This window comes from Hemitrygon akajei, chromosome 3 (genome assembly GCF_048418815.1).
Source record: "Hemitrygon akajei chromosome 3, sHemAka1.3, whole genome shotgun sequence".
NCBI lineage: Eukaryota > Metazoa > Chordata > Chondrichthyes > Myliobatiformes > Dasyatidae > Hemitrygon > Hemitrygon akajei.
This window is the reverse complement of record NC_133126.1, coordinates 73,549,761-73,575,100: the sequence shown is the minus strand read 5'-3', so window position 1 is coordinate 73,575,100 and position 25,340 is coordinate 73,549,761. Positions and strand designations below refer to the sequence as shown.

Here is a 25,340-nt window from a genome sequence, read left to right as displayed (position 1 = left end):
ATCAATTTCTTGTGACAGTATTTAGCCACAGGGTCATTTGACTGATCTTCTTCAAAGTATGTGATCAGTGCCTCATAATTTTTTATTATTGCTATCCAAATGCGATTTACTTGCCCAATGACACTTCAAAAAGTCAAGTTTCCAAATATCATCCCACTTCTTTCCACTAGCAAACTCTCCAGCAACTTTCGCATCACGACAATACAACAGATAACCTCAGTTTCCGAATCATACATAAATATTTCTCATAGCTGAACGTTCATGACCTCATGAACTTTTGGTGTAGCAGTTTCTACCTATTTTGTTAAGCCATTCAACTTTAGACAAATTTGCAGTTCTTTTGCACTTTACGCCCTTCGCTTCCTTTGAATTCGACATAGAGAATCAATATTTTTTTCACTATAAACTTAGTAAGCTATCTACAGGATTTGAAACAGACTTTTGTAAACTTTACAATATGAACACTATCCGCCAAAGATGGCTGCCGCCATGATGCAGCTGTACAGACCGGAACAGGAAAGGTGAGGTGACGTAAATTAGTGACGTGCAATCTGGTATTTGAAAAACCGACTAACTAGTTAACAGAAACATTTAGCTAAAAGATTATTTTCAATAAGTATAATTATTAATTAATACATTATTTTAGGTAACTAACCTTTTGTGCACACATTAATTTCCTTTGTGCGCTGGTTGAACAACGTGTGTTCGTGTGCACATGCGCACAGCTCAGAGAGAACATTGTCTCCCATCCTTCCTTATTTTTGTTCTGGCTGCTACGTTAATAATAACAATGAATTCAATTTCAAACATGACTTGATATTAATGGGTAAGAAACTTGCAAGATGTGGAGCATAACTAAAAACACACATCTCTACAACATATGCATCTTTCATTTACATTTTCAACTTCTATCTATTACCCTAACTCCCTCAACAATGACCTGGTTCCTGAAATCGAAGGCTGTGCTTGAAGTTGAACAACGAAACCTAGGGTAAAAATTGAGAAGGCACACCATAAATAAAAAAGTTTTGCTTGCTCTGAGCATAGATCATAAATATGAAGCATTTTGTGACTTTCTCGTAAATCTGATAAGGCTGTGTTGTATCCCAACATTTCAGCTGATTATAATGTACACACTATTTGACTTCTTCAAATGTTGCAAATCCAGATAATTAGGAATGGAAACACACTGTCTCAGATTTTGCTGAGTACGGCCTTTGGCTACACTCATCACTAAAATGCTTTGATGCCACACCTTAACCATGTCCATTTCCAAGGAATTTGGCTAACTGGCTGAGACTGTGACAGAGCTAAGCAGAGCTGTTTCAGGCTTCACCTGCATCAGATGTCACCTGGTGCAAGATCAACAGAGCAGATTAGAAAGCAGATTCCCCAGTATAAATTCTGGAGGACTTCAATAACCTCCTCCTTCACCACTGAACCAAACAACAGTGCTCATTCAGAAATGCTGAAGTGCCTTCGTCAGGGTCTGATGAAGAGTCTTGGCCCAAAACATCCACAGTTTACTCTTTTCCATAGATGCTGTCTGGCCTGCTGAGCTCATCCAGCATTTTGTGTGCCTTGCTTTGGATCTCCTGCATTGGCAGATTTTCTCATGTATGAGAACAGAGCTCACTTAATCAGTTCAAGCAGAACTAATCATATCAGTACATAAACATAAATGCTAGTGTTCAATGAAGGACATTGTGGCTGGATTTTTTCTAGAAGCACACTGAAATAGGTTTCATTTTTTAGAAAACTGTGAATTAGCACCTGATGTAGTGGTTGATTGTTCAAACTGGCACTGCTGCTTCTTAAAAAGATTTCACTTTCCATACTCTTCCATCTAAATGTTCTCACCAGTAAATTCAGCAGTGGCAACCCTGTGTCATGAATAATGGGCAAAGGGTAAGAAAAATCTTGATAATGGGAGGTTGATTTTCTGTTCAAATTTTTATGTTGCCTTTGACATAGCTTCCCACCCCCCACTGCCTTATAGGGTTTGTCATTTTTTGATGCTTCTTGTATTCAAATTTATCCAAAGTTTGATCAGATTCATGTGTTTGCAATATATCACATCTCAAAACTTAATAATTTAAAATGCCAATTAAGTTTCAATTAATTCATGAGGGATTTTTCCCCCTTTTGTGATAGAGGGACAGGGAACACACACAAAATGCTAGAGGAGCTTACCAGGCCAGCCAGCATCTATGGAAGAGTACAGTCAGCGTTTCAAGCTAAGACACCTCATCAGGACTGAAAAGGAAGACGATTTGTCAGAGTAAGAAGATGGAGAGAGAGGAGGAAGTATTGCAAGATAGTAGGTGATAGGTAAAACAGGGAGGGGGAGAGATGAAGTAAAGAGCTGGGAAGTCAATAGGTGGAAGAGAAAAAGGGCTGGAGAAGGAGGAGTCTGATAGGATAGGACAGAAAGTCTATGGAAGAAAGGGAAGAGGAAGGAGAGCTAAGGGGAAGTGATGGGCAGGTAAGGTGATAGGGTGAGAGAGGGAAATGGGAATGGGGAATGGGTGAAAGAGATTGGGGGTACCAGCCATTACCAGAAGTTCAAGAAATCAATGTCCATGTCATCAGGTTAGAGGTTACCCAGATGGAATATAAGGTGTTATTCCTCCAGCCTGAGCGTGGCCTCATTGCGGCACTAGAGGAGGCCATGGACTGATGTCAGAATGGGAATAGAAAGTATACTTAAAATGGATGGCCACTGGGAGATCCAGCTTTATCTGGCAGTTGGAGCATAGGAACTCTACGGAGTGGTCTCCCAGTCTAAATCAGGTCTCACCGATATGCAGGAAGTCACAATGGGAGCACTGGATAGAGTAGATGACTCCAACAGACTTCCCACTTCCCACCCTGTTACTTGTAACAGCTACCTGAACAATATCTCTTCCCATACCTCTTGTCCTCACCTACCATCCCACCAGCCTCCACGTCCAGTACATAATCCTTTGTAACTTCCGCCATCTCCAATGGAGTACCACCATCAAGCGCATCTTTCCCTCCGCTCACTTTCTGCTTTCCACAGGGATTGCCCCTTGTCCATTTGTACCTCCCCACTGATCCCCCCCCCCCCCCCCCGGCAAGCGGAACAAGTGCTACACCTGGCCCTACACCTCCTCCCTCAATACCATTCAGAGCCCCAAACAGTCCTTCCAGGTGAAGCAACACTTCACCTGTGAGTCTGTTAGGTTCATCTACTGTACCCAGTGCGGCCTCCTGTATATTGTTAAGATCTGACGTAGATTGGGAGACCACTTCACCAAGCACCTTTGCTCCATCCACCAGAAAAAGTGGGATCTCCCAGTGGCCACTCATTTTAATTCCAGTTATCATTCCCATTCTGAGATGTCAGTCCATGGCCTCCTCTACTGTCATGAGGAAACCACACTCATGTTGGAGGAACAATGCCTTATATTCCATCTGGGTAGCCTCCTTTTTGCGAACTTCCAGTAATGCCCCCCACCATTCCTTCACCATTCCCATTTCCCTCTCTTATGCTCCTCAACCTTCCCTTTCTTCCATGGCCCTCTATTCTCTCCTATCAGATTCCCCCTTCTCCAGCTCTTTATCTCATTCACCAATTGACTTTCCAGTTCTTTACTTCACCCCTCCCCGGTTTCACTTATCACCTATTACCTTGTATTTCTTCCTCCCCTCCCCTACATTCTTACTCTGACTTCTCATCTTTTCTGTCCAGTCCTGATGAAGAGTTTCTGACTGAAACATCGATTATTTTCTTTTTTCCATAGATGCTGCCTGGCCTGATGAGTTCCTCCAGCTTTGGATTTCCAATATCTGCAGATTTTCTTGTTTGTAAAAGGGACAGAGTGATCTTTTCTACAATTTTGTCAGATTTCTGCCTAAACCATGAGAATACATAAAGAAATTCAAATACATTCATGGTAAACAGAAACTACACAGAGTTTTCATTTTTGCTAATTTTCCTCTATTTCTAGTCACTATGAACAAATTGATAATACTGGAAAAGCTTTGCTGTCGAGACAGCACTGTAGATTCCAGACACCACAAAAAAAAACAAAATGGTATTTATGGAACATTACAGTTTCAATTTTCTATCACCGGAAGAAATGGAATCATAATGATGCATTTGAAGAAGCCAAATATTATAGTCATAGTCAGTTGACTATGTCAGTCAATATTCATAGTCAGCTGACTTAATAAAAATAAAGCTAACACAATGATCTTGTAGTTCACAATCCCCATTGTGCAGCATGTTCTTGAAAATGAAAATAGCTGCTAGATATCTCAAACAAAATATTGGAAACACTCAGGTCAGACAGCAGCCATGGAAAGAAAAACAGGATTAACATTTCTGATTGAAGAATGATGTTCTGAATGATTGACAAGGTTCTTGATCTGAAACATTAGTTCTGCTTATACTTTATATGCTGCGTGTTTCCTGTATTTTCTATTTTTATCTGCACTTCAGTTTAATGTATTTTTGACAATTTTCTTGAAGAAACAAAACCCATTTGTTTTATAATTGATAGCATGAGTTACACAGAAGAATGATATACTGCCATCTTAAAAATAACAGTTGTATAAATTAATTTTTCATCTTTCTGTTTCTCCCTATTCTGCTCCAAAAGATTTTGTTTCTGCCCGGGTAAATGCAGATGTAGCCACTGGTCAAATGTGATGTTAATCTCAGCAAGGGGAAATTTTCACCTCATTACCTTTTAATTTAGGGTGCGGAATGATTCAGGGAAGGAACTCAAATAGAGAACAGAAATGACAATTACCATGACTTGTTCACGGAGTGATCCTTTGAAGAGAACTTGATTTATGTGCAAGGGCCCTCCTGAATATTTTGTAAATCATAGACAAGGCTTCAGAGACTTTTATTCATTCATTCATGTGTTTATTTAGATACAGTGCAGAATAAATCCTTTGAGCTACCCCACCCAACAATCTCCCAGTTTAACCTTGTCTTAATCACAGGACAATTTACAATGACCAATTAACCTACTGACTGGTATGTCTTTAGACTGTGGAAGGAAACTATTAGAATAATTCCCTAATCTTTTCACAAACAAGAGTAAGTCTGCTGATGTGGAAAGTTCGAGCAACACACGCAATGCAACACACAACACACACTATGGAAAAAAGTACAGTCAACGTTTCATGCCAAAGTGTCGACTGTACTTTTTTCCCATAGATGCTGCCTGGCCTGCTGAGTTCCTCCAGCATTTTATGTGTGTTGCATAAATCTTTTCCCCAAATTTTGCTTAAGGTTTGATTAAGAAAGTGGACTTAAGGTTAAAATCATATCAGCCTCCCCTTGATCTGTTGATGGGTAAGTCTGACACATTGTGTGGCTACTCCCATGTTGAGATGTGGATTCCTTCCAGACTGTCTGAAGTGTACTAATAATACAAGTTAGTTTGCAATATATATGTATTAAGAAATGACTCACATCATGTAGATTTCATAGGAAACAATTTTATAATTTTTTTCCAATAAGCAACCTAGAGCAAATATAAATTATTTTAGAGCTTGAATAGCTTAATGATTTCTCATCATTGATCACAGCCCTCAAAGGTGACTTAAACTAACCCATACCCTTCATGAGTAACTAGCAACACACCACGTAGCTCTATGGATGCGGTCCTGCTAACAATCTTGCATTTTGTAGAAGTCCACCAACAATTCTTTCCTCCTCTGCAGAAGTAGTAAACCTGATGTCTGTAAGAAAGGACAATAGTTTTATAACAACCATGAGTTCAGCTTGATAGCTGAACTGTACTAACGGATACGAGGATCAACCAAAGATCATTATTAGATGATGATCATTACTAGATTATTAGGAGAATGGTGGTAATGCTCAATAACAAACTGTATAGATCTTGTGACATACTGCATAAAGAGTGGGTGTTTTTTTTGCATGCCAACAGTATGCTATATGTCATTATTTCCCAATGTGGAGTTGACAAAACACAAGGAATTTCAACATGAGGAAGATCAGAACCAGAATCAGGCTGAGTTTTTCCTCTCAGCTTTCTACAGCAATCACTCTCTCTGCAACTCCCTCGTATGCTCATCCCAACCAACCAAAACCACCATTTATCCTTGTAATGGTGCTAAATGTTACACTTGCCCCTACTCATCACCCCACCCCCCCCCAAGACCTTCCAGGTGAGGCAGCAATTCACATGTGAATCATTTGATGTTATTTATTGTACCTAGTGCTCCTGCTGTGGTCTCCTCTCCATCAATAAGATGCGATGCAGGATGGGGTATCACTTTGTGGAGCACTTTCACTCCACCTACCATAACAACCAGGATCTCCCAGAGACCAGTTATTTTAATCCCTCTTCTCACTCCCACACTGACATGTCTGTCCATAGTCTCCTATATTGCCAAGTTGAGGCCAGATACAGATTAGATGAACACCACCTGCTTTGGTAGTCTCCAACCTGACAGAATTAACATTGGCTTCTGGTAACCAAAACCCTCACCTTCTGTTTTCCCTTATTTCTCTCACCCCTTCACCTTTCCCTCCCCACCCTTATGACAGGTCTCACTCCCTGCACCCCATGACTTTACTGGCCTCTCCTATCAGCTAAAATGTCAATACCTGATTGTGCTCAACATTATTATTTTACAAATTGCTCAGAAGTTTCTGAGAAAGCAATGCCCAAACAGTTCAAATCAACTACCGCTGAGCTATAACCTCAGATCCATAAACTTGCACATTATTTAACTGTAGAAAGTGTGGGCGGCCATTTAACTATTGTGAATCGGAGCTCAATTTTCCCGCAAATCAAATGGTGGAATCGAACACTCAAAGATGGCAAATAGTTATCAAATTATTACTTTTAACGGGTAAAACAAATATTTGCTTTCCTGTACCTTGATTTGGTGTGTTAAACAATTTCCTTCATCCCAATTGAATAGGAAGGTAAGCTCTTCGTCGCGACGTTCTCCACCATATAAAAGTTTTATTGACCCTCACCTCTCCATCAATTACCAAGAATTTGAAGTGACTTTTTACCGAGTCGGCAGGCAATGGAAATAACCGCAACTAGCAAATTCCGTGGTCAATAAAATAACTTAGATAAGCAAAACTTTAAAAACTATCAATTTATTTACTATAAATAGATTCGGTTGTCAAACATCAGTGGTTAATAACCTCTGCAAATATTTCTGGTTCATCGGGGTTTAGTTTGGTAAAGATTTCTCGCTTGCAGAAGAACTGAATTATTATTATTTAGGAAAGGATGGGGAGGTTGATTATACCACACGTGATTATGTTTCATTACAAAGAGCTTTGCGCAACCAGTTTAACAACTTGCGATATTGTGTCAGTGAAATAAACTGCTTTACTTTATCCTAGACGCTATTTAAACTCCAATTAAAAAATAATGTACGCATACTTCACGAGAGAATCTCTGAACATCACATTACGAATTCCCGTTTATTTTGTTGCTGAAAAATAATTAAAACTATCCTCATTACCAAAGATGCTCTAAATTTTGAAATTACCTCAAGACTGCAAAATGTTTATGTCCCAATAAAATTTTTCGAAGAACCCCATCAACTCTATCTTGACGCATGCGCTGCTGGAAGCTACCCTGACAGATGTGTTGAGGAAACTACTCCGCAAAGGTATATTTCGCCTGATTGCAATGTTTTTGTTCCCCTTCTGCTCGGCTCCCTGTTCTATAAATAACCAAGTGAGATCAACTCACGCGCGTTGACTGCTTGCCAGGGATCGTCCCGCCGAGTCTCAGCCCCGATCGCTAACCTGATAGGTCCGATGCAACCGCGAACTTCTGTCCGTGTGGCTGTGCGTCCTGTCAATCATTCGCCCGGTTCCCAGCTCAGCTGCTGCCGCTACGAAACTGACTGCGAGGGGGAGGAACACTGTTGACGAGGCAACAACATCTCAGGCCATCCAAAGTAAACCTCTGCAGATAATCCCGTCTCATCCACTGTACGCCAGGTAAATAGATTGTCAATAATAACTTGTTAAGAAGAGATGTTTTAAATACATAATAAACAGGCATTTTATGTGACATAAATGAACTTCAATATTCCTACAATATTGCTGCGGAAAATCTAGATTAACTCCGATTAACGTATTTGACGCAACGAAACAAGTGTATATTTGATTACTCCATGGAAACATATCTGTTAAGCAATTAGTACAGATTCCTGTGGAATCTTTTTGATATGTTGATTGTCACTGTTTAAAATGAATGCTTCTCATGCTATTAAATTGCACCTTATTTTAAGAATTGGTCATTGATCGGGTAAGTAATTCGAATCTAAAAATCTGACTATTAATTGTCTATGAATTATGAGTTTTAGGGTTGGGTATATTTAGAATATGGTAGATAGTAGTTTTGTTTATTGGGCTATTTTTCCCCAAGGCTTATTAAGCAAAATAAAGCTTCAAGAATTACAAAATTGTTCTTGATATCTTTAGAACAGGTTTAATTATTGATTGTATGAATTGATTCCATGTTATTGATTTTGGGGTCACTCTTAAAAAGGGGGAATGGTGGAAAATGCTTAAAGCTAAATTGTGCAGAAATGAGGAATTCTGAATTTTCTAATGCACACATATTGATGAATATCTAATAGTATTTTGATGAATAGTATTAGAATTTTGCACAAGTATTGTGTTTGTACAATTTTGAGACAGAATTGGCCAGAATTACTGGAGCAGGACTTTGTGTATCCTAGTAGTTCGCTAAAGTAACAAAAGTACATTTAGTTTTTAATATGAGGGCTGATTGATAAGTTTGTGGCCTATGGCAGAAGGAGTCAATTTTAGAAAACCTAGCACATTTATTTTTCAACATAGTCCCGTCCTACATTTACACACTTAGTCCAGCGGTCGTGGAGCATACGGATCTTGGACCTCCAGAAAGTGTCCACAGATGGGTGATTGATAAGCTTGTGGCCTAAGGTAGAAGGAGATGAGTTATACAGCTCTCGTTACATGCACATGCAGGTTAGCTCTTTAAGTGATTATGCAGAAAGTTTGAAGTTAATAACTCATCTCCTTCTACCTTAGGCCACAGACTTATCAATCACTCCCACATATGTTCCTAGAATTGGGAATTGATTATGGCAGCATGAGGGAACTGCAAATCTGGTAATTTTTTGAAACAAGTGTATTAGAATAAGGAGCAAAGTAAGTGGTTGGACTCAGAAAAGTCAAATGAAAAGAAAGTTTAAGAAACAAGGAGAAGTAAAAAAAAAGTATTATTTTAAAAGTATTGGAAAACACATCACTAGCCAAAGGGTTAGATTCCTCACTTTTAATTACTTTTTTGGGAATGAAATTTGATTGTTAGTCATCACCAACTATAATTTTGTGAGAAGAAAGATAAACTGGTAATAACGAGACTTGTATTTCTGCATCAATACAAAATTTAAGAAAATTAGGTGTGTAGAGGGATTTGAGAGTCCTAGTGCAGGATTCCCTAAAGGTTAACTTGTAGCTTGACTCAATGATAAGGAAGGCAAATGAAATGTTACTGTTCATTTCAAGAGGACTGGAATACAAAAGCTGTGATGTAATGCTGAGGCCTTATAAGGCGTTGGTCAGACCATAGTTTGGAGTAATGTGAGCAGTTTTGGGCCACTTATCAAAGAAAGAATATGATGGCGTTCAAGAGGGTTCAGAGGAGGTTCACAAGAATGATCTCAGAAATGCAAGGGATAATATATGATGGTTCTGGGCCTCTGCTTGCTGGAGTTTAGAAGAATGGGGGGGGGGGTAGAATCTCATTGCAAGCGATCAAATATTGAAAGGTCTGGATAAAGTGGATGTGGAGAGGATGGGGGAGTGTAGGACCAGAGGGCATGGTTTCGGAATAAAAGGATGTCTACTTAGAACAGAGATGAGGAAAATTTTAGTTAGCTAATTGGTGGAGAATCCGTGTATTTGACAATTAGTGTGTAAATGCAACAGTTTCATGTAGTATATTAAATAATATAGTAAAATTCAAGTAATAAATATATTGTTTGATTAAGCATTTTTTGTTTACATACTTCATTATTGGTTATATGAAAGATGAATTTGAATGGCATATGGCATTATGCCACCACATCATAGCTGAGTGCCTCACCAAAAAAAGAAAAGAAAAACTAAGTAGTCAAGTATCTTAGCTTCTGAGTTTTTCTTTTGATTAGTTTCTAGAGTTACACAACATAATGGTGATGAGGAAGTTTTTAAATGTACCCAAGATGACTATCTACTTGTGGAAATGCAGCACATTTTTCTCCAGAAGTGGACAGAGACATTTGAGTTTTTTTTAAAAAGGCAGGATAAGGACAAAAATAGCAAACAACATGTGCAGCTATGGGTTCATAAACAGTGAGTAGTGAGTGATAATAAATTTTTAAAAAACCTGAAATAGCTGGCTACATCAGAAACATAGAAGTATTAGTCTGCACAACAGATAATTGGATGATATATATTGAACAAATTGAGCAGTATTTTGAAGTAAATGAAATAGCCGATGAAAAACGAGTGCTGATGTTGCTGTGTGCAGTGGGTGGAAAAGTATACAGTTTGCTTAGAAGTTTACCTGCTCCAAACAAACCAGCCCAAGTGAATTTTCCTGATATTGTGAATATTATGCAGGAACATTTAGAACTGAAACCATTGTCAATTGTAGAATATTTTAGGTTTCATAAGCAGAATCAAAAAGGAGAGTCCATTTCAGCTTTGGTGGCTGAATTGAAGAAATTGAGCGTTGTCAGTTCAGCAATGGACTTGATGATGCACTGAAAGAACATTTAGTTTCTGAAATCTTACAAGAAAGCATTCAAAAATGGCTCCTTGCTGAAGGACAACTCACATTTAAGAGTGTAGTTGATATCAGTCTATCGATGGAAACAACAGACAGAGACACACTTGAGTTGCTGTCAGGAATGAAAGTAAGCAAAATTGCAACTCCTGAACAGAAACCTGCCTGGCCAAGCAAATTGCATTACCATTGTGGCAAAGAATCACGTGCACCAGGCCCATGCAGATTTAGAGGCAAAACTTGCAGAAAGTGCAACAATGTAGGACACATATAAAGAGCATGTTGCACAGACAAAAGTAAATGGACTGTGTAGGGAAGAGAAAAAGATCAAGTTTCAATCTGCAGCTTCAAAAAGAGCACTAATCTGCATCTTGTTTATGAAAAGTCTGATAATGATTAGAGTGATACAGGACTGAGTAGCCTTGAGATTTACAATGTGAAAACTAACAAGAGACCAGCAAAATGGCTCACATCAGAAGTGAACAGCAAATTAATTAAAATAAAATTGGATGCTGGCTCAGCTGTTTCAGTCATTCCACAAAATGAGTTTGATTAACATTTCGGAGATGGGGGAACATAATAAAATAGGCCAGTCAGCATGGTTTTCTTAATGGAAAATCTTGCCTGACAAAACTGTTGGAATTCTTTGAAAAACAACAAATAGGATAGTCAAAGGAGAATTGGTCGATGTTGTGTATTTGGATTTTCAAAAGGCTTTTGACAAGGTGTCACACATAAGGCAGCTTAACAAATTTGGAGCCCATGGTATTATTGGAAAGATACTAGCATGGATAAAGCTTTGGCTGGTTGGCTGCCAGTGACTGGTGGTGTTCCACAAGGGTAAATGTCAGTGATTTAGATGATGGTATTGATTGCTTGGTGGCCAAATTTGCAGTCAATTTAAAGATAGCTGGAACAGCAGATAGTTTTGAGGAAGCAGAGAGGCTACAGAAGGACTTAGACAGGTTAAGAGAGAATGGGCAAAGAAATGGTAGATGGAATGCAGTGTTGGGAAGTGTATGGCCATGCACTTTGGTAGGAGAAATAAAAGTGTAGACTATCTTTAAATGGAGAGAAAATTCAAAAATCTGAGGTGCAAAGGGACTTGGGAGTCCTTGTGCAGGATTTCCCAGAAGTTGATTTGCAGGTTGAGTCAGGGGCAAGTGCAATGTTACCATTTATTTCAAGAGGACTAGAATATACAAGCAAAGGGGTAATGTTGTGGCTTTATAAAGCACAGGTGAGGCCTCACTTGAGTATTGTGAGCAGTTTTGGGCCCCTTTTCTGAAAAAAGATGGTCTGACTTCAGAGAGGGTTCAAAGGAGTTTAAGCAAAATGATTCCAGGATTGAAAACCTTATCATATGAAGAGCGTCTGATGGCTTTGGGCCTGTACTCACTGGAATTCAGAAGAATGAGAGGGGGATCTCATTGAAACTTTTCGAATGTAGCATTGGAAAACTTGAATATCAAGGGTAAAATAGTGTCAAGTGCAGATGTCACACCCAAGTTTTCAAAGCCAAACTAGTTCTTTGTATCATCCTTGCTAAATTATCCAGTGAATTAGATTGTATGGACACTGAAAGAATTCTTTGCAAGGTTGATTGGAGCTTATGGGCAATGCCAGTGATCCCAGTAGCCAAGAAAGATGCATCTGTCAGGATCTCTAGTGATTTTAAGGCCACTGACAACCCAATTCTGAAAGTAGATCAATACCCTCTGCCCTGGCTAGAGGATATTTTTGCAAACCCATCTGGAGGAAAACACTTCAGCAAAGTGGACTTAGCTGAGGCCTACGTGCAGATGGAGATGGAAGAAGAGTCCAAAGTATTTCTTACCATAACCACTCACTAAGTTTCTGGTTTAAGGTGAAGCTGCCAAAGGCATTTGACAGCTTACTGGTAGATCAGAAGTCAAGAGATTTGACTAAAAATATAACTTGTAATACCTTTTTTTTTATGGGGAACTATCACTATAGCCTGTAAGGAGGCAGGCAGAGGCAAGGCTGGTTTGGGAGTTAAACTGTGCTGGGTCATTGCAAGACACAATGCATTTGAGCTGGGGTTGCCAGCAGAGTTACTGTCACTGTTGGAATGAATGACTTAGAGAAGAGTCGATGCGGGAGAATTTCTATGACAGTCCACCTAACCTGAATGCGAGGTTGGATCGCTCCACGTGCCAAGCTGATGTGGTGAGATGAAGAACAACTCAGGCTGGGCCACCCCAGTGTATCATGGCACTGTTGTCCAGGTCCTGGTGCGAGGCACTATCCAGTGCTTGGGCAATTTAAACGTCGGCACAGATAACCTGGCAACCTGAGTGTTGGGAATGGAGGTGAGAGTTGGGCTGATTTTGCTTGTTCTCCCAGGAATGTGTTTTACTTACTCTGTGGTGCCGAGGCTGTGACTGATCTCTTCTTTTCCCAGCTGGTGTGATGATCTGATACCAAGGCTTGGGCCTATTCCAGTTGCTTCAGGAGCAGATCTGTGGACTCAGTCTGGTTCAGAATGCTGCTGGCTTGCTTCTATTGTTTGCATGATTAGTTTTATTTTCTCTTTCTCTCTCTGCGCAGTGGTTTTTGCTCTTTTTTGTAAATTGGGTTATTTGTGTTTCTTGCTTTGTGGTTGCCTATAAGCAGATAAATCTCAAGGTGTATAGTTTATGCATTCTTTGATAAGAAATGAGTCTTTGAAGGGGCTTTATCTCTATAATAGGCTTATTTTTGGAGCAAAATCTGCATCCTCGCAGAAAGCTATGGACTAGGTGCTACCAGCCTGCCCAGGCACTCAGTGTTACCTGGATAACATCACCTGTTATCAGTGAAGATAAGAAGGAACATCTCCAAAATCTCAAGGCGGTGTTTAAAAAGATTAGAAGATTATGGGCTCTGAGCATGATACAACAAGTGTGAATTCTTTAAACCAAGCATCACTTACTGTGGTAAGTGATTGATGCACCGGATTTACACAAGTGTGCTGAGAAAATTCAAGCAGTGGTAGCTACCCCAAGGCCTAAGGACATGTCACAGTTGTGGTCCTTTTTAGGATTTGTCAATTAATATAACAGATTCCTGCCAAATCTTGCTACTGGGCTCCACCCTTTGAATTCATCACTACAGATTGGGAAGAAATGGCAAAGATCAAAGGAGTGTGAGGTGGCTTTCAGAAAGGTTAAGGAAATATTGGCATCAGACACTGTACTCACACATTTTGATCTATATCATCCAGTGAAGCTTAACTGTGACGCCTCACCTTGTGGTATAGGTACAGTCACGTCACATGTGACGAGAGATGTTAGTGGATGACCCATAGTCTTTGCATCATGTTCCCTTACTGCTGCAGAGAAAAAATATGCACAGATTGACAGAATGGTCTTGAATCTGGTTTGGGTGTAAAACGTTTCAACCAGAATGGAGAGGGTTTATTTTCATTTCTGATAATCGGCCACTGGTGTCCATTTTCAATCCACTAACAGCAGCAGCACGAATGCAGAGTGGCTCTGTTTCTTGGCAGACACAATTACAAGATTGAATTCAAGAGGATAACTAATCATGGAAATGCTGATGGATTGTCTTGTTTACCCTTGGAAAAGGAAATACTTGAAAAATTTACAAAAGAGGACACTCCTCTTGATGTATTCTCCCTATTGCAAAGTTTGATTGGTGTGGTTTATGGATTGGACTTATATTTAGAGAACTCTGCAGTTCATGTTATAAGTGTTTCTGGTTACACTTTCTTATTGGTTTTTTGATCGGGGCACTTCGACACAGGCTAGCTCTGCAGTCAATGGATGATGCAGTGCTAAACTGAACTAAACTGAGCTGCACTGAACATTCCCAGACTATTTCAAGAACTCTTCAGTTTGATGTTGAATATTCTGTGTGTTATTTGGTCTTTTTTGCTGTTTGTGCAATTTGTTCATTTTTTGCACATTGGGTATTTAATGTTTTCTTCAAAGGGGTTCCATAGTGTTTCTTTGTTTTGTGGCTGCCTGTGGTAAGAAGTATCTCAGGGTTGTATACTGCATACATACTTTGATATTAAATGTATTTTGAATCTTTGAACATCTCTCTTTTACATCAAAGATGTTCCAAAGGGAAATAAGAAAAGACCCCACAATGTGGCAACTCCAAAAGGCTGGAAGGTGCAGCAGAACTACCAGGTCCCCCATTTTTACCAGTGCTGGGATGAACCTGGTTTGGCTTTATAACTATTTGGATGTTGGAATCAGATTGCAAAGAGAAGTCTTTTAATTGCAAAAGAACCTAATTTATGCATTTTAATTTGCTATCCAATGAAAATGCACATTTATTCAAATGCTGTTTTTCTGGGTTATTCAGAAAGATGCATTTAAATTTCAACAGCAGCTTCTTGACTTTGAGACCTCCCCAAACATTGCATTTAGTGAAGATTTGTTATTTAAGGAAGCACGGAAGTCAATTTGCAAATGCAATTTGTCTGAAATTTAACTTCGAAAGACATGATCAAACCCACTTTTTTTTGTTGTGTTGCCTTTTAGTAAAAGGAGGATGTCTCCCTCCAAAGAAACTATTCTGTGGCTCAGTTTCACATCTCTTCTGAAATCTATCATGTTTGTCAGTGGTGTTTTGCAACATGTATAATGTCCAAATATTAGACTGCATTATGTGCAAATAATTTGGGCCCTGATTTTAACCCACTGTTTTCAAACTTGAGATGAAGGTATCAGTTTTTTTAAAAAAATAATGTGTTTATCTCTTTTTTTCAGTGAGTTTTGCCTCTAGCAATAAGCAGTCATTCCACATTTAGAATTAGAGTTCAAATAGACCTATTTAAAAACTAAATCACACCAGGCACTTATTCATATTGTGCTGTCTTGTGATTCCTGATTAATTTTTAAGGCATTCAGAAACTGTAATCTTGGACAAATTTCAAACTTGAAGATCTATGAAAGCAAAACAGCATTTTCTATCCTTTTGTGCCAATGTTCTCATGAATCAAAGCTAGGTGGGGCTGTGTATTAACTAAGTGGATTGCAAAGAGGCATCAGAATGGTACAGACGGTATAAGTTAGTGGTCGCCAAACAGTCAATCGCGATCGACCGGTTGATCTTTGAGACTTTCCCAGTAGATCCCGAAAAAGAAAAGGAAATACACAAATACTGTTAGGAGCATTATAAAAATAAGTAATACTAATTAGGATAATGGTAATATAGCAATACTCCCGCTACGGAAAGCTGTTTGTAAAGAGAGGTTGTTTCCGGGGTTGCGGGGATTTAATTCCGTTCTTTCTGCTCGGTGCACATGTGCGTCTCGCCCCTCCACCATGCACCACATTTCAGTGAAAACCTCTATGTTAAATGTTGGTTTTGCCGTCCCAGATAAAGTTCTTCCTTTGGGCATGAAGTTGTTGAGTGGTCCTTTCTCAAAGTAGAAGTTACTACAAATACATTATGCCTGATAAACCTTTTGATGCAGAAGCAAATTTTACCCCTAGAGTACATATGTGAGTCATTTTTAACCCACACTTAGTTGCTTTCCCTGGTTATAGTGTTTCTCTTTCTCCACTGCCCAGCATCGTGCGTCACATGTGTGCTGACTGTTGTATTTTTTCAGCGTAGCTTGTGCTGCATCAAAGTGACCAATTAGATTAGATAAGAGTACAGACTTTCACGAACATCAATATACGGCGCTCGCTGGTGATATCCTGAAAGGTAGCTAGCTAGCACGGCGGAGGCTCCACGAAAAAAGGCGAAAACGTACAAATTCCATCCAGAATGGGAAGAGGAATTTCTATTTACCTTTGTGAAAGACAAGTGTGTGTGCATGTTGTGTCACCAAACACAAGCAGTGACTAAAAGAGGGAATCTGGAGCGGCACCACAGCACCAACCACCAGAAATTTAAAGACACCTAGCCCTCAAAGAGCGCAATTCATACCAGGAAAGTTGAGGAGCTGAAATCGGGATTGAAGGCCCAGTAATCATTTTACACAAAACATGCTGCTCAAATAAGGCTGCTATTGAAGCATTATTTCATGTAAGTCACCTTTTGACTAAACACAAGAAGCTTTTTATAGATGGCGATTTGTTCAAAGAAGCAATGGCCATTACCACAGAGACTGTTTTTAATGACTTTAAAACAAAAACGACATCAAAACCACAATACGTAATATACCGCTTGGCCCTGCAACAGTGACAAGGAGGGTGGAGTCACTGTCAGAGGACGTTGTTACGAAAACCCCGTAACCAGGTAACTTACCAGCAAAGATAGATGGATCAGCTGAATCGGATGCTACTATTTTCAACCGTTTTATTCAACAAGGGCACAAACGTATGGTTAATACAAAACATTCAGATCATCAAAACTCAATCTAAAACACCGGTGTAATAATAATCATTCAAAAACACAAGCTCGATCGTCGTCTAGGGGTAATGTAGATTTTATATCGTTCACTGGATAGCTAAAAGTCTTTCAGATCACGGCAGTTTCACTTAGTTGTCGGCGGAAGTGTCGCGTTGGTGCACGTTTAGTTAGAAAGACAGAGAACATGAAGCATTTACCCGACAGGTTTTCCAACCTGTAGGAGGTAGTCGGAAGTCTCGTTGGGGGAATGGACTCTCATCTGTGGCTTCCCCTGTAGCTAGGCCGTCTTCCGTGGTGAAGTCGCCAATCCCAGGCAAGGGAAGGACGCACACGAACCCCACCACCGGCTGTAGCTATTAAAACGCTGTCGCAGGATTTCTAGCGTTTCTCCTTCGTGTGTTTCCTTGGTGCATCTGAGGGTCCTCCCCTCAGACCCGCCTTTATACTTCTTCACGAGATCGCAGGTGTCAATCAAGTTGCAGGTAATGCGATCTCTCTCTCAACCAGCCCACTTTGCCCGAGGGCTTTTCAGGTGGTCTCCATGAGACAATAGTCAAAGTCACTTTTATTCTGCGTCTTGGAAGAACGTGGTCTTTCGCACGTCTCTCTCTTGGGTCAGTTGACCCCCCTTAACTAGAGTTCTTGCGATTTTCACAAAGGAGGGGGCCAACGGCATAACACTTCCCCCCATAATGGGTTTTTAACCAGCGGTTAAAAACAGGTTGACACAGGAAATTTTTTTTTTGAATCTACATACTACACAAGCTTTTCTCTTCACAGAGTACTACTGTTATACATTCAAGTCAGTATCTAAACAGGTAACAAGTACAGTGCCCCTTTTCTTTAATACCTTAACCTCATGTGCCCTACTAACGCCTGGTAGCATCAAACTTCAGCTCAATAACCACCTTATTTATTTGCTTTCTTCAGCAACATAACTAAGGAGGTGTGATCTTAGCTTACATACATCTACAAAGGTTCATGCAAAAGACAAATTTTTATGCTACTTTCAAACTTAACAGTCAAGCTTCCATGGGTGTTGTCTTTATTATTCACATACTTTGTCAAAATCCCTTAAAACCGGCTTCTGCTATTTTAAAAATCGCGCCCCCATTAACCCTCGCCTTTTTTCCGGTTAATTCCCTCGTGGCGATCTTGGGCACCCTGGCGAAATAGGCTTTCGCCCGCTCCTTTCATAGGAGTTATTTTATCAGCGTGTTCCAAACTTAGACCACCCAATTCCTTAATTTTAGGCAATTTGTCGTTTTTCTCTTCAGGACCCGTCATGCTATTAGTTTCCAATTTAAGATCCGCAAGCGATCTCGCTTTGTTCAGACAGCATTTCAAATTCTGCCTTTTCACACCACACTCTGGAATAACAATAGCGTGTGGGGCCCCTTTACCTTCCAACTCAACCTGTAATGGATTCACAGGCTTTGTGGTACCAAGCCATTGTTTCTGTAGCCTGGTTGCTGCTTTTGATATCAGTCCAGCCTTTAAATTTTCTTCATTCAATTTGGGAACTACACATCCCCCTTTCCCTTGAGTTCCGTGACTAGGTTCAGCACCATGTGTATTCCCATCTTGGACACGCTCAAACGGGACATTGGCCTCGTCCAGGTTTTCAACACCCGTACCTTTTTCAAATTCTAACGTCCCCCCCTCCTTCCAGTAACTCTCCAGGCAGACCCCTGTTGGGGAAGGTGCAACCCTGCGAGCTGAAACAACCTCCTCGGCCATGTCAGCTGACTTCTCCACAGCAAGGATACCCTTCTCCTCTAAGACTGCCCTCATTTCACTCTCAGTACCATCGAGAACATCTTTAGGACTCTCAACTTCTCCAAACAATTCTGCCAAACCAGACAGATCAACCACGTCCAACTCTGGACGTTTTAACAGCTTTATCCGTTTCTCATCTTTATTTCCTACCTCTAGGACCTTTCTCTTCACTAAGGGGAGGGCTATCTCCTTACCCTTACCCCATTTTACTTTACTACCTTCCGTTTTACCACCCTCTGAACCCTCGTGGTGTAGGGTCGGTAAAAACGTCTGGGCCAATTTCAAACTGCGCGCGGTCCCAGTCGCCGCTCTCGACAGGCTGCGAGTGACCGCGCATGTGCGATAGCTCGGGGACTCCATGGGCGGGGCCTCAACTATCAGGGCGGTTCCCATCTTCCCACCCGCGAGGTCATTACCCAACAGGAGGTCCACGCCCTCCCCCGGTAACTCCGGCAGGACTCCTAGCTCCACAGGTCCCGACACCAACTCGCAATCGAGAAAGACCCTATGCAAAGGCACGACCGCGGTCTGGTTCCCGATTCCTCTCAGGGCAACCTCCCCCGTCCGAGGGCCGAAATTTAACACATTACAGCTAATTAACGATAGTTCCGCCCCCGTGTCTCTCCAAATTCGTACGGGGATGGGGGGGTCCCCTTCCCTCAAAGACACGGTTCCTTCAGAACTAAATGTCTCCCGCCCCTCCGGTACTCCATCTACCTGGGGCCCTCTTGTCAACTTCCTGATTACCACTGCATGCCCGATAGGGATCGCTGCTCTCTCCCTCTCTGGCTCCTTTCTCAGAGCAAAGCACTTTGATGCAATATGTCCCACCTTTCCACAATTAAAACAGTTTAAACCAGGAGATCTCCAGGTTTCCTGTCTGTTATCCTCACTTTTTGTGCTAGCTCCCGGTGGAGTTTCTCCCTTAGCCGGCGGACTGTCCCTACCATTCCGACGGTCTCTCGGGTAACTTTTTGGCGAGGAAAACTTTGTCTTGTGGGTTAGGGCATATTCATCTGCGAGCCTAGCCATCTCTGAGATGGACTGATTCGTCCGCTCATTTAAATACATTCGGATCTCTTCCGGAACGCAACTTTTAAATTCCTCAATCAAAACTAGCTCCCTGAGACGCCCATAGTTCTCGGCCACCTTTTCAGCTGTGCACCAACGGTCCAAGAGCACACCCTTCTCATGGGCTAGCTCGGTATACGTTTGATTCCACCCTCTTTTTAAATTTTGGAACCTTTGTCTATACGCCTCAGGTACTAACTCGTAACCTCGGAGAATGGCCTCCTTTACTTGATCATAATTCCCGTCCCTTTCTGTGGGCAGCGCGGCATATACCCGCTGTGCTTTTCCTCGTAACACACTTTGTAACAACGCCACCCATTGCTCTCTGGGCCACTGCTGATTCTCTGCCACCTTTTCAAAGAGCAAGAAATAACTATCAACATCCGTCTCCTCGAACGGGGGGACCAACCTCAACGCCCGACTAATATCAAGCCCCTCCTCTCTCTCTCTCCCCCTTGAGTTCTTCGCTCTTGTTTTCGCCTGTCCAGCTCCAATTCATAGTTCCTTTGTTTCTCTCTCTCTTCTGCTTCTAGCTGCTTTAGTTTGAACACCTGCTCTCTTTCCCTCTCGGCTCTCTCGGCTTCTCTCTCGGCTTCTCTTTCCCTCTCGGCTCTCTCGGCTTCTCTCTCGGCTTCTCTTGCCCTCTCGGCTCTCTCGGCTCTCTCGGCTTCTCTCTCTGCAGCCTTCTGAGCTGCTTCTATTTCTAGCTGCTTTATTTTAAACTCATATTCCAGCCTTGCTTTCTCCAACTCTGCCTGATTTGTCCCACTCACTAATCTCCTTTCAGGAATATTTTCCAAATCCTCAGCTGTAAACACCTTCTTCCCAACGTAATGCTGTTGTATGACCCTTCGCACTTCCTGCTTTTTCATTGCTGGCTTCACCGCTGTGAGGTCTAAGGCCTGCGCGAAACTTACTAAGTCTGATTTTGTAGCTTTCCATAGCGCCCCTACCGTCGGGTTTCCCATAAATTCCTGCACATCCATCTTTGCTGGTTTCTCGTCTGACTACCTGCGTAACCAGATTTAAGTTTGGACTTACAGCCCGATTCACTGACCCTCCCGTTTGGTTTCAAATCCCGGACGAGCCCCCACTTGTTACGAAAACCCCGTAACCAGGTAACTTACCAGCAAAGATAGATGGATCAGCTGAGTCGGATGCTACTATTTTCAACCGTTTTATTCAACAAGGGCACAAACGTATGGTTAATACAAAACATTCAGATCATCAAAACTCAATCTAAAACACCGGTGTAATAATAATCATTCAAAAACACAAGCTCGATCGTCGTCTAGGGGTAATGTAGATTTTATATCGTTCACTGGATAGCTAAAAGTCTTTCAGATCACGGCAGTTTCACTTAGTTGTCGGCGGAAGTGTCGCGTTGGTGCACGTTTAGTTAGAAAGACAGAGAACATGAAGCATTTACCCGACAGGTTTTCCAACCTGTAGGAGGTAGTCGGAAGTCTCGTTGGGGGAATGGACTCTCATCTGTGGCTTCCCCTGTAGCTAGGCCGTCTTCCGTGGTGAAGTCGCCAATCCCAGGCAAGGGAAGGACGCACACGAACCCCACCACCGGCTGTAGCTATTAAAACGCTGTCGCAGGATTTCTAGCGTTTCTCCTTCGTGTGTTTCCTTGGTGCATCTGAGGGTCCTCCCCTCAGACCCGCCTTTATACTTCTTCACGAGATCGCAGGTGTCAATCAAGTTGCAGGTAATGCGATCTCTCTCTCAACCAGCCCACTTTGCCCGAGGGCTTTTCAGGTGGTCTCCATGAGACAATAGTCAAAGTCACTTTTATTCTGCGTCTTGGAAGAACGTGGTCTTTCGCACGTCTCTCTCTTGGGTCAGTTGACCCCCCTTAACTAGAGTTCTTGCGATTTTTTTATAGATGGCAATTTGTTCAAAGAAGCAATGGCCATTACCACAGAGACTGTTTTTAATGACTTTAAAACAAAAACGACATCAAAACCACAATACGTAATATACCGCTTGGCCCTGCAACAGTGACAAGGAGGGTGGAGTCACTGTCAGAGGACGTGAATTGACAAGTGTTAAAGGACTTGTCACTCTGAATATTTTTCACTACAGTTTGCTGAATCCCTGGATGTAATGCAAACAGCTCAGCTTGTTGTATTTCTCAGAATGGCTTTCCAGGATTTTACAACAAAGGAGGCCTTCCTCACTCTTTTGCATTTAAAGGAGAGAACAAGAGGTGAGGATATTTACAATGAGTTTAAAAAATGTCCGTGAACATGACATCCCCATTCATAATTACTCCTGATGGGGCCCCAGCAATGCGTGGTGCGCATATTGGTTTTATAGCCCTGTACCATAATGACCCTGATTTTCCCGACTTCCTGGATTATCACTGTGTGATTCATCAGCAGGCCTTGGCTGGGAAGGTTGTGGACTTTTCTCATGGAATGACACTGATGGTCAAACTGATAAACTTGATTCGAGCAAAAACACTTCAGTACCGCTTATTCAAGGTGTTATTGGATGAGCTCGATGCCGCTTAAGGAGACATAATTCTTCATGCTGATGTTCGGTGGTTGAGTTGCGGCAAAGTGCTGCAACGACTTGTTGACTTGCTGCCTGTGATAAAGACTCTTCTGTTGACAAGAAACGAGGAGCATGAGGAACTGTCAGATGATGTGTGGCTACTGGATTTAGGGTTTCTGACAGACCTAACGGCTAAATTAAATGCACTTAACAACGAGCTCATGGGAAAAGACCGACACCTGCCCCACATGCTAAGTGCAGTAAATGCGTTTAAGGCCAAGCTCAGTGTTTGGATTTCAAATTTAAAGAACAAGAGGCTGACACACTTTCCCAACTTGGAGAAAATGTTACAGGCCATCAAGGAATAAAATGCTTTTTGCCCTTAGCAGTACTGGCACTGGAGTTCGATTGGTGTTTTGGGTAGTTAAACGTCATGAAAGATATTGCTGCATTTATTTCAAACCCATTTCTGCCAATCGATATAGGACAGATAGCAGCCACATTTCAGCAAGTATTTTATGTGCCAAGTGATATTGAATTGGAAATAATTGATTTGCAAAATGATATCGAGCTTAAAGCAAGATCAAGGGACGGTGACTTTTGGGGGCTTGTCAGCAGGGTGAAGATTCCTCATCTCACCACATGTGCACTGAAAGTCAGTGTCTACTTTGGGTCAACTTATCTGTGTGAAATTGCATTTTCACAGATGAAAATTATTAAATCTAAGTACAGGATCTGTCTTATTGACAGACACCTCACAGACTGTCTCAGACTGGCTGTCTGTAGTTTTGAGCCAGATTTCAGGGAACTAGCAGAAAGTATTCAGCCCCAGTCATCAAACTGAGTGCAACAGTCAATTTTTATTCATTTACTTTTCGTGTTGAAATAAAATTAAATAAACCTAGAATTAAAGGTATGAAGTATTGTAATATTCTTAAAGAAAGACAGCTATGGCCTGTTTGATATGCTAGTTACAGTGTTTTCTTGGTTGAACTAATTTGAAAGTTTGACAGAAGCATTTGATGTAATTCAAATACAATTAGCCCAAATAAAAGGCCTCAAGTTGGAAGTACAATCTGAGCCGTTATTTCTCTAAACGATTTAGTAGGTCGATCTTGCCTTTCACTGAGGCTCAGGTAGGGGATCTTGGGCTTAAAAAGGTTGGTATAAGTGAATGAGTGACGGTACATAGATTGAATATAGAAAAATGCAATGTCATGCATTGTGCTTGAAAATTTGTAAAGACATCTTTATCGAAGTTTTGAGAGTTTGAATGATTTGAACTAATGCTAGCGTTCAGTACAAAATGGAGATGTTGTGCACCAATTATATAAAGTCTGAATGAATGTGTGTCTAGAACAGCCGTTCTTAATCTTTTCACCCTTGAAGGAACCCTTTTCAGATCTCAGGGAACCCATGCATAAAAAGTATTATATCTAGAGCTCGCAGTACGTTAGCGTGATCAGTAAGTTGTAGATTTCATAATCCAAAATTAATTGTCAATGCTCTTTTGAGTAGAGAATAATTTTTTGCCAACCTTTCTTGGGGGAGAAGCAGATAGTTAGGCTTAGCTTATTTTTCTTTCTTTCTCTTTCATAAATTTATAACAACTCAAAGCAAACATAATACATTTCTCAATTCTGGGTTGAACTTGAGACAAGTGCACATGGATTTCATCTTCAACTAAAATGAAACTTTCTATCCTTGCTCTTGAAGATTTTTAAACAAGAAAAAGCTTGCTCACACATGTAAGAAATTGAAAACTGCAGCAAAATGTTCGTTGCTTTCCTATGAATGGCAGGATACTCTTTCTCAGAAATCCAGATCTTGTCCAGGGGCAGGTCAGTAAATCTCATCTTGAGTGCATGATCAGAGTGCAGCCCATGAAATTCTTTTTCTCTCAAAGTGGAGTTCTCAGGCTGAGCAGAAGACTCAGAGAAGGGGTCCCTTACCCAGTCATATACTTGTGTTAAAAGGGAGGAAAACGACTGTTCAATTTTGTTCTGCAGTTTTTCCAGGTAGTTTTCAATAAGACTCGAGACTTTCTGATATCCTTCCTTACTCTCAAGCCCAAGCAGCAATAGAAACATTTCAAGATTTCTTTTTGTAGCATGATTTTTCCAAAGATTCAGTTTCCTTTTAAATCCAAGAATCTTGTCAAGTGAAGTCAAAACATACTCTCCAGAGCCTTGCAGAGACTTGTTCACCTGGTTCATATGATGAAAAGTGTCTGTTCAGTAGGCTAATTTCTACAGCCATTCTTCATCTTCAAGGCACTCACCAAAATCTGGCCTCCTATTTTCTTGAAAGTACTCCTGCAATTCACTTTTCGGCTCAAGCACCCTGCTGAACACTCTTCCTCTGCTAGGCCACCAGGTTTCTGTATGTGGCAGGAGGTCAGTGTGCTCTTTGTCCAGGTTTTCATATGTTTTTAAACATTCTCAAGTGAACTGGCATTACAGATACTGAATAACTTGCTTCCTGAAACTCTTTACTGACTGTGACTTTATTTCAAAAGTTTAAAGGTTTGTTTTGAGATTCCAATAGTGGTTTAAAATAATCAGCACTTTTATGTGTCATATGGCTGTGATTTGTAGTTAAGCATCTTTTCAATTTTGCTGGAGTCATTGCTTCATTTATAAGTTTTTTGCCACAGACTGGGCACAATGGAACAGGACAACGTGGATCACCAGTCCATGTAAAGCCCATTGATAAGTAGCTTTCATTGTAAAGATATGATACTGGCTGATTACTTTAGTCCCACCCACTACATTTGTCTTCAGGACCCAGAGGAGGCTGGTGGACTTCTTCTGGGACAACAGGAGGCATTGAGTC

At 41.0% G+C, this 25,340-nt stretch overlaps 1 protein-coding gene and 1 long non-coding RNA gene across 4 annotated transcripts in view; one reads left to right on the top strand and one right to left on the bottom strand.

The window, feature by feature from the left end:
• Positions 1–910: 910 nt before the first annotated feature.
• LOC140723383 (uncharacterized) lies at positions 911–7,748 on the bottom strand. The gene is made up of 3 exons (XR_012097877.1): positions 7,525–7,748; positions 5,627–5,724; positions 911–986 (listed from the first exon to the last, which is right to left on the bottom strand). It is a non-coding gene; the product is annotated as an uncharacterized lncRNA (long non-coding RNA).
• Positions 7,749–7,857: 109 nt separating this feature from the next.
• fmn1 (formin 1) overlaps positions 7,858–25,340 on the top strand; it is a 381,596-nt gene continuing 364,113 nt past the window's right edge. For all 3 annotated transcript variants that reach the window (XR_012098266.1, XM_073040129.1, XM_073040128.1), the window contains exon 1: positions 7,858–7,984. The gene's annotated coding sequence lies outside the window, so the exon portion shown is untranslated. The remainder of the gene's footprint in view (positions 7,985–25,340) is intronic.